Source organism: Nicotiana attenuata, unplaced genomic scaffold, assembly GCF_001879085.1.
Source record: "Nicotiana attenuata strain UT unplaced genomic scaffold, NIATTr2, whole genome shotgun sequence".
NCBI lineage: Eukaryota > Viridiplantae > Streptophyta > Magnoliopsida > Solanales > Solanaceae > Nicotiana > Nicotiana attenuata.
Window position 1 is genome coordinate 58,505 of NW_017670467.1, and position 6,464 is coordinate 64,968.

The following is a 6,464-nucleotide window of genomic DNA, read 5'->3' on the forward strand; positions in this document are numbered from 1 at the left end:
CTCCAGCTTGGCTACTAGTGGATGGACCTGTGGCCTGGCGTTTTCGGGATGGTGCCATGACACCTGAAAATTGGGACACATTAGCACAGCTCAAATAAAATTGTGACGCACTGCGGTTACTCAGACTTCACCCGCGTGAGTGGTCACAACTACATAGTAATGGTCATTAAGGCCTTTCTACAAACACCTTGTGGGCATTAGGCCTTCACAACCCTTTTTGAGTATTCTAGAACATGAATCCACCCCAAAATCTCATCAATAGCACAAATCAAGTACCACCCACCCCACACTTATCATCCACCAACACCATAACATAGTCTTCCAGTTCCTCCACATTCAAAGCAAAGAACAACTACTACACAACATATTGGACTACAACCAAAAATCTAAAAAGGAAAAAAAATTAAGAAGAGAAAAAGAGAAGAGATTGCACTAGGGCTCATACCTGTGGTGTGGATGGTGGTGAGTAGAGAGAAGACGTGTGTGTGAGCCTGGTGGGAGGAGTGGAATCATGAGATTGGGGGGGGGGGGAGGGGGGAAAGAGGGAATAGTGAGGGTTGGAAGATGGGGGAATAGTGAGAGTTGGGAGGGAGAAGAAAGTGAATCGTGGGGGTGGGTTTGTCTATTGGGGGGATTTAAGTTAGGCTAAAAGAGGTGAAAGGAAAAATAAAAAAAAATAAAATAATTTTTTTTTAAAGCGACCCCAATCCAGTGATTTCTGGAGCGGGACTAGCGCGAACACTAGCGCGATCGCGCTAACTTCGCGCTAGTCCAGGCAGAATGTTCCGCTTTTAGCGCGAACTCTAGCGCAAACTTCGCGCTAGTTTATGCAGCTTAGGCAGAATGTCGCCCAGTTAGCGCGAACTGTAGCGCTACTGGGCAACACGTTTTTGCACTTTTTCACCTGTATTTACCCTGGTCGATGGTCTTTTCGCCTGCCCTTTGTCACCTGCATTGGTTAGCATGCTACAAAACGTACAAATAACACTACAACTATTGTTGGGTTGCCTCCCAACCAGCGCCTTAGTTATTGTCGGGGCACGACGGTTACAACAATTCAATGGGTTTCCTCCCATCCAGCGCCTGATTTAACGTCGCGGCACGACTCAACACGTTGTCAAGCATCTGACAGGTCCATCGAGGTCTTGTGACGTGCAACGTCACCACCCCAATAATGTTTTATCCGCTGGCCATTGACCAAGAAGGTACCATTGGAGCTCATATCCCGCAACTCTATAGCTCCATGAGGCTTCACACTTACCACAACGAAAGGGCCTGACCAACGAGACTTTAGCCTTCCCGGAAAAAGCTTCAACCTCGAATTAAATAAAAGAACTTCTTGCCCTGGCTCAAACTCTCGATGTTGGATGCGTTTGTCATGCCACCTCTTAGTCTTCTCTTTCTACAATTTGGCATTTTCATAGGCGTGCAATCGAAACTCATCAAGCTCGTCGAGTTGTAGCAACCTCTTCTCCCCAGCTAACTCCATATCCATGTTCAGCTTTTTAATTGCCCAATAGCCTTTGTGTTCAAGTTCGACGGGCAAGTGGCATGCCTTCCCATAAACTAATTTATACGGAAAAGTACCTATGGGAGTTTTGTATGCAGTTCGATATGCCCATAATGTGTCGTCGAGCTTTCCAGCCCAGTCTTTTCTCTTTCCATTCACTGTTTTCTCCAGAATCTGCTTCACCTCTCTGTTTGACACTTCCACTTGACCACTCGTTAGGGGATGATAGGCTGTGGCAACCTTGTGCTTGACTCCATATTTTGCAAGGATATTATTCAGCAATTTGTTGTAAAAGTGCGTTCCTCCATCACTTATCAACACGCGTGGAGTTCCAAAGCGTGTGAAGATGTGCTTCTTTACAAAACTCACCACTACCTTGGTGTCATTAGTGGGAAGAGCAATGGCCTCCTCCCACTTAGACACATAATCAACTGCCACCAAGATGTACCTGTGCCCTGTAGAGTATGGGAATGGTCCCATGAAGTCGATTCCCCACACATCAAATAGCTCTACTGCCAGAATATTCTGCAAAGGCATCTCATGCCTCTTGGTGATTGTTCCGGTTCTTTGGCATCTATCACACATTTTAACAAAGGCATGTGTATCCTTAAACAATCTGGGCCAATAGAAACCTGATTGTAGAACTTTCCGGGCGGTCCTATCTCCCCTGTGATGTCCTCCGTATGGTGACGCGTGACAGTCATGCAATATTGCATTCATCTCTTCTTCTGGAACACATCTTTGCACCAACTGATCTGCGCATAACCGGTATAAGAATGGCTCATCCCACATATAAAACCTCACATCATGTAGGAACCTTCTTCTATTATCGGGTGTCAATTCCGGTGGTGTCACCCCACTTGCAATGAAATTCACATAATCTGCATACCACGGGGCTTCATTTGAGGTGATTGCCAATAACTGCTCATCAGGAAATGTTTCTTTGATAGACCCACCTTCAGCTACATGGCTCCGATTTTCTAATCTGGACAAGTGATCAGCCACTTGGTTCTCTGTTCCTTTTTGATCTCGGATTTCTAAGTCAAACTCTTGCAAGAGAAGGACCCAACGAATCAGTCTCGGCTTGGCGTCTTTCTTCTCAAACAAGTATCTGATAGCTGAATGATCTGTGTAGACGATGACTTTGGTCCCCACTAAATATGATCTGAACTTGTCAAACGCCCACACCACTGCAAGCAACTCTTTTTCAGTAACTGTGTAATTCATCTGGGCTGGATTCAAAGTTTTGCTTGCATAGTAGATGGAGTGAAAGATTTTATTTCTCCTTTGCCCCAAAACAGCTCCAATAGCTATGTCACTCGCATCACACATCAACTCAAAGGGTTGCTCCCAATCCGGGGCAATGATAATTGGTGCAGTCACTAGCCTTCCCTTCAGCTCCTCAAATGCTTTCAGACAGGCATCATCGAACTTGAAGGAGATATCTTTCTCAAGCAACCTGCACAAGGGAGAGGAAATTTTCGAAAAATCTTTAATGAAACGACGATAAAAACCTGCATGGCCCAAGAAACTGCGAATGCCTTTGACGGACGTTGGTGGGGGCAATTTTTCAATCGCTTCCACCTTTGCTTTGTCCACCTGTAAACCATTTTTAGACACCTGGTGCCCCAATACTATACCTTCACGTACCATGAAGTGGCACTTTTCCCAGTTTAGCACCAGGTTTGTCTCTTCACATCTAGCAAGTACTTTATCGAGATTCATTAAGCAGTTATCGAAAGAGCACCCAAACACAGAAAAATCATCCATGAACACTTCTACAAATCTTTCAACCATATCAGTAAAAATAGCCATCATACACCTTTGAAAAGTCGCAGGTGCATTACAGAGACCAAAGGGCATTCTCTTGAACGCATACGTGCCATATGGACACGTAAATGTGGTTTTCTCTTGGTCCTCTGGGGCTATAGCAATCTGATTATACCCGGAGTAACCATCTAGGAAACAGTAGTATTCCTGGCCAGCTAATCTATCAAGCATTTGGTCAATAAAGGGGAGAGGGAAGTGGTCCTTTCGGGTGGCATTATTCAATTTTCTGTAATCTATACAAATCCTCCACCCAGTGACAGTTCTTGTGGGAATCAAATCATTATTTTCATTAACAACCACAGTCACCCCCCCTTCTTAGGTACACATTGAACGGGGCTTACCCATTTGCTATCTGAGATTGGAAATACAATACCTGCGTCAAGCCACTTAATCACTTCTTTTCTTACCACTTCTTTCATGATTGGATTGAGTCGGCGTTGTTGCTCTACACTGGGCTTATGTCCGTCCCCCATGAGGATTTTATGCATGCAAAAAGCTGGACTAATGCCTTTGATGTCAGACATTGTCCACCCAAGTGCTCGCTTGTGCTCACGTAGCACCCTCAACAGCTTCTCTTCCTGCAATTTAGACAATTCAGAAGAAACAATAACAGGTAAAGTATCAGAGTCACCCAAATAAGCATATTGAAGGTGAGGGGGCAACGGTTTAAGCTCCAATTTTGGCGCCTCCTCAATTGACGGTTTGGGGGGTGGCCCATCTGGCCTATTCAATGCCTCAAAGGGGTGTATCCCCTGCATGTAAGCACAAGATGTATCCAGGATGTGCATCATCTCCTCAACCTCCTCATCGTTTCCCATGCTATTGAACAACATAAGTGCTTTCTCTAGAGAGTCGTCTAGATATACACTCGTGTCAAGAATTTGTTCATCAGCCTCAACAACAGATATCATTGAGAGCTCCTCATAATGGCGAGGGCGTTGGATTGCTTTGTACACATTAAAGACTGCTTCCTCATCATCCACACTCAAATCATTTTTCCCTCTCTCACTTTAATGATTGCATCACCAGTAGCCAAGAGAGGTCGCCCCAATATGATTGGGACCAGTTCGTCGGCCTCATAATCCAGGATAATAAAGTCAGCTGGGAAGATAAATTTTCCAATTTGCAGCAACACGTCTTCAATCACACCCTCGGGGTGTACTATAGATCTATCAGCCAGCTGTAACATCACAGTAGTTGGCCTTGGAGCTCCCAGGCCCAATTGATTGAACAAAGATAAGGGCATCAGATTTATACTCGCCCCCAAATCGCAAAGAGCACGACCCACATCAATATTACCAATGCACACCAGAATGGTGAAACTGCCAGGATTCTTAAGCTTTTGAGGAAGCTTGTTCTGGACCCTTGAGGTGCACTCCTCAGTAAGTGCCACTGTCTCAAATTCATTCAATCTTCTCTTGTAAGCCACTCCTTTATGTACTTAGCATACTTTGGAATTTCACGCAGTACATCAACAAGTGGAATATTTAATTGAACTTGGCTCAACATGGAGATAAATTTGCTGAACATACGATCATCATTCTTTTTCTGCAATCTCTGGGGGAAAGGTGGTGGTGGCCTTGTAGCCTCCACTGGCTCTGGAATTGCATCAGTATTCTTCGATTCATGAGTTTCCTTCGGTATCAACTCCCCCTCGGGTGTGGCTTTGTCTTTTCTTTTATTTGGCACTTCCTCCAGCTCTCTCCCATTTCTGAGTGTAACTGCATTCACTTGAGGATTCTTTTCTGTATCACTGGGGAGAGCACCTGCAGGTCTGGTGTTCTGATTCGTTGCCAACTGCCCTATCTGCCTTTCAAGATTTTTGAAATCGGTTCTGAGCTGCTGATTGTCAATCAACAACTTCTTTAGCAAATCATTTGTACTCTCTTCCATTTGTTGGGGTGGCTTCTGATGTGGATTGAAATTCCCTTGGGGTCTATAGTTATTCTGATTCTGCTGATTTCCACCCCATGAGAAGTTGTATGATTCCTCCAATTTGGATTTTAAGAATTCCCATATTGTGCATACTGATTCGGTGGACCTCTGTTCTGCTGCCCCACATAGTATATGGATTCAGGATTCGTAGGGCACATGTCGCTCATATGATTGTTAATTCGCAGCAAATAGCCATTTGTTGTACATGTTGCATTGGTTGTGGTTGCTGCATTGTCAACTTAGTCATCTGATTAGCCAACTTTGCAATATCGGCTCTCATGGCTGTCAAGTCGTCGAGCTCAAGTACTCCAGCTAATTTCTGCTTAATTGCCTTTCGTGAATCACCCTCACCTTGCCAATTATGATCATTAGCAGTGAAGTTATTTAGCAAGATTTGGATTTCACTATACGGTTTGGCCATGCAACTACCCCCACAAGCTAAATCAAGATTCATCTTTGAGGCATCATCTAACCCATCCACAAAAGTGTGACCCAATACCTCGTCAGTTTGGCAATGATGTGGACAGTCTCTGAGCATCTTCTTGTACCTTTCCCATGCTTGACGAAGTGTCTCGCCATCTCGTTGTTCCAACCCAAGAATTTGACTCCTCAATACCTTTGTTTTCTTAGTGGGGAAAAACTTGATTAAGAATTTCCTTGCTAGATCATCCCAAGTGCGGATTGAGTTTGCGGGCTCCTTCTGCAACCACTCCTTAGCGTCCCCAAGCAGTGAAAAGGGGAAAAGTTTCAGCCTGACATAGTTAAACATTTAGATAATTGTAAGTGTCCGTAATATCCAAGAAATTCTGAATATGCCTCTGCGGATCTTCATAAGATAGACCCACATATTGCCCTGTGGATTGGATCAGCTGCACCATGTACTGTTTGAGTTCAAAGTGCCCTGTGATATCAGGCTACACAATAGCCTGAGTCATATTAGCAAGACTGGGCCTTGCGGCTTCAATCACCGCGCGTTCCTCATTCCCTGCCATCTCTATTGGCTGTAGTTGGACTACTATGTCCAACTCTCTGTCAATTCTGGTTCTTGCGTCTACTTCCCTCCTCACTCTGTGAAGTGTTCTTTCAATTTCAGGATCAAGGGGAAGTAGATTGTTTGCACTTCGGCTCCTCCGCATTCAGAAGAAAAGCCTGTGTTAACACAAACAAGGTAAACTGAAAATTAAAGCTT

At 44.5% G+C, this 6,464-nt stretch overlaps 1 pseudogene; it reads right to left on the minus strand.

Moving 5' to 3' along the window:
• Nucleotides 1–1,402: 1,402 nt before the first annotated feature.
• Nucleotides 1,403–4,586, minus strand: LOC109239832 (annotated as a pseudogene).
• Between the last annotated feature and the right edge of the window lie 1,878 nt (nt 4,587–6,464).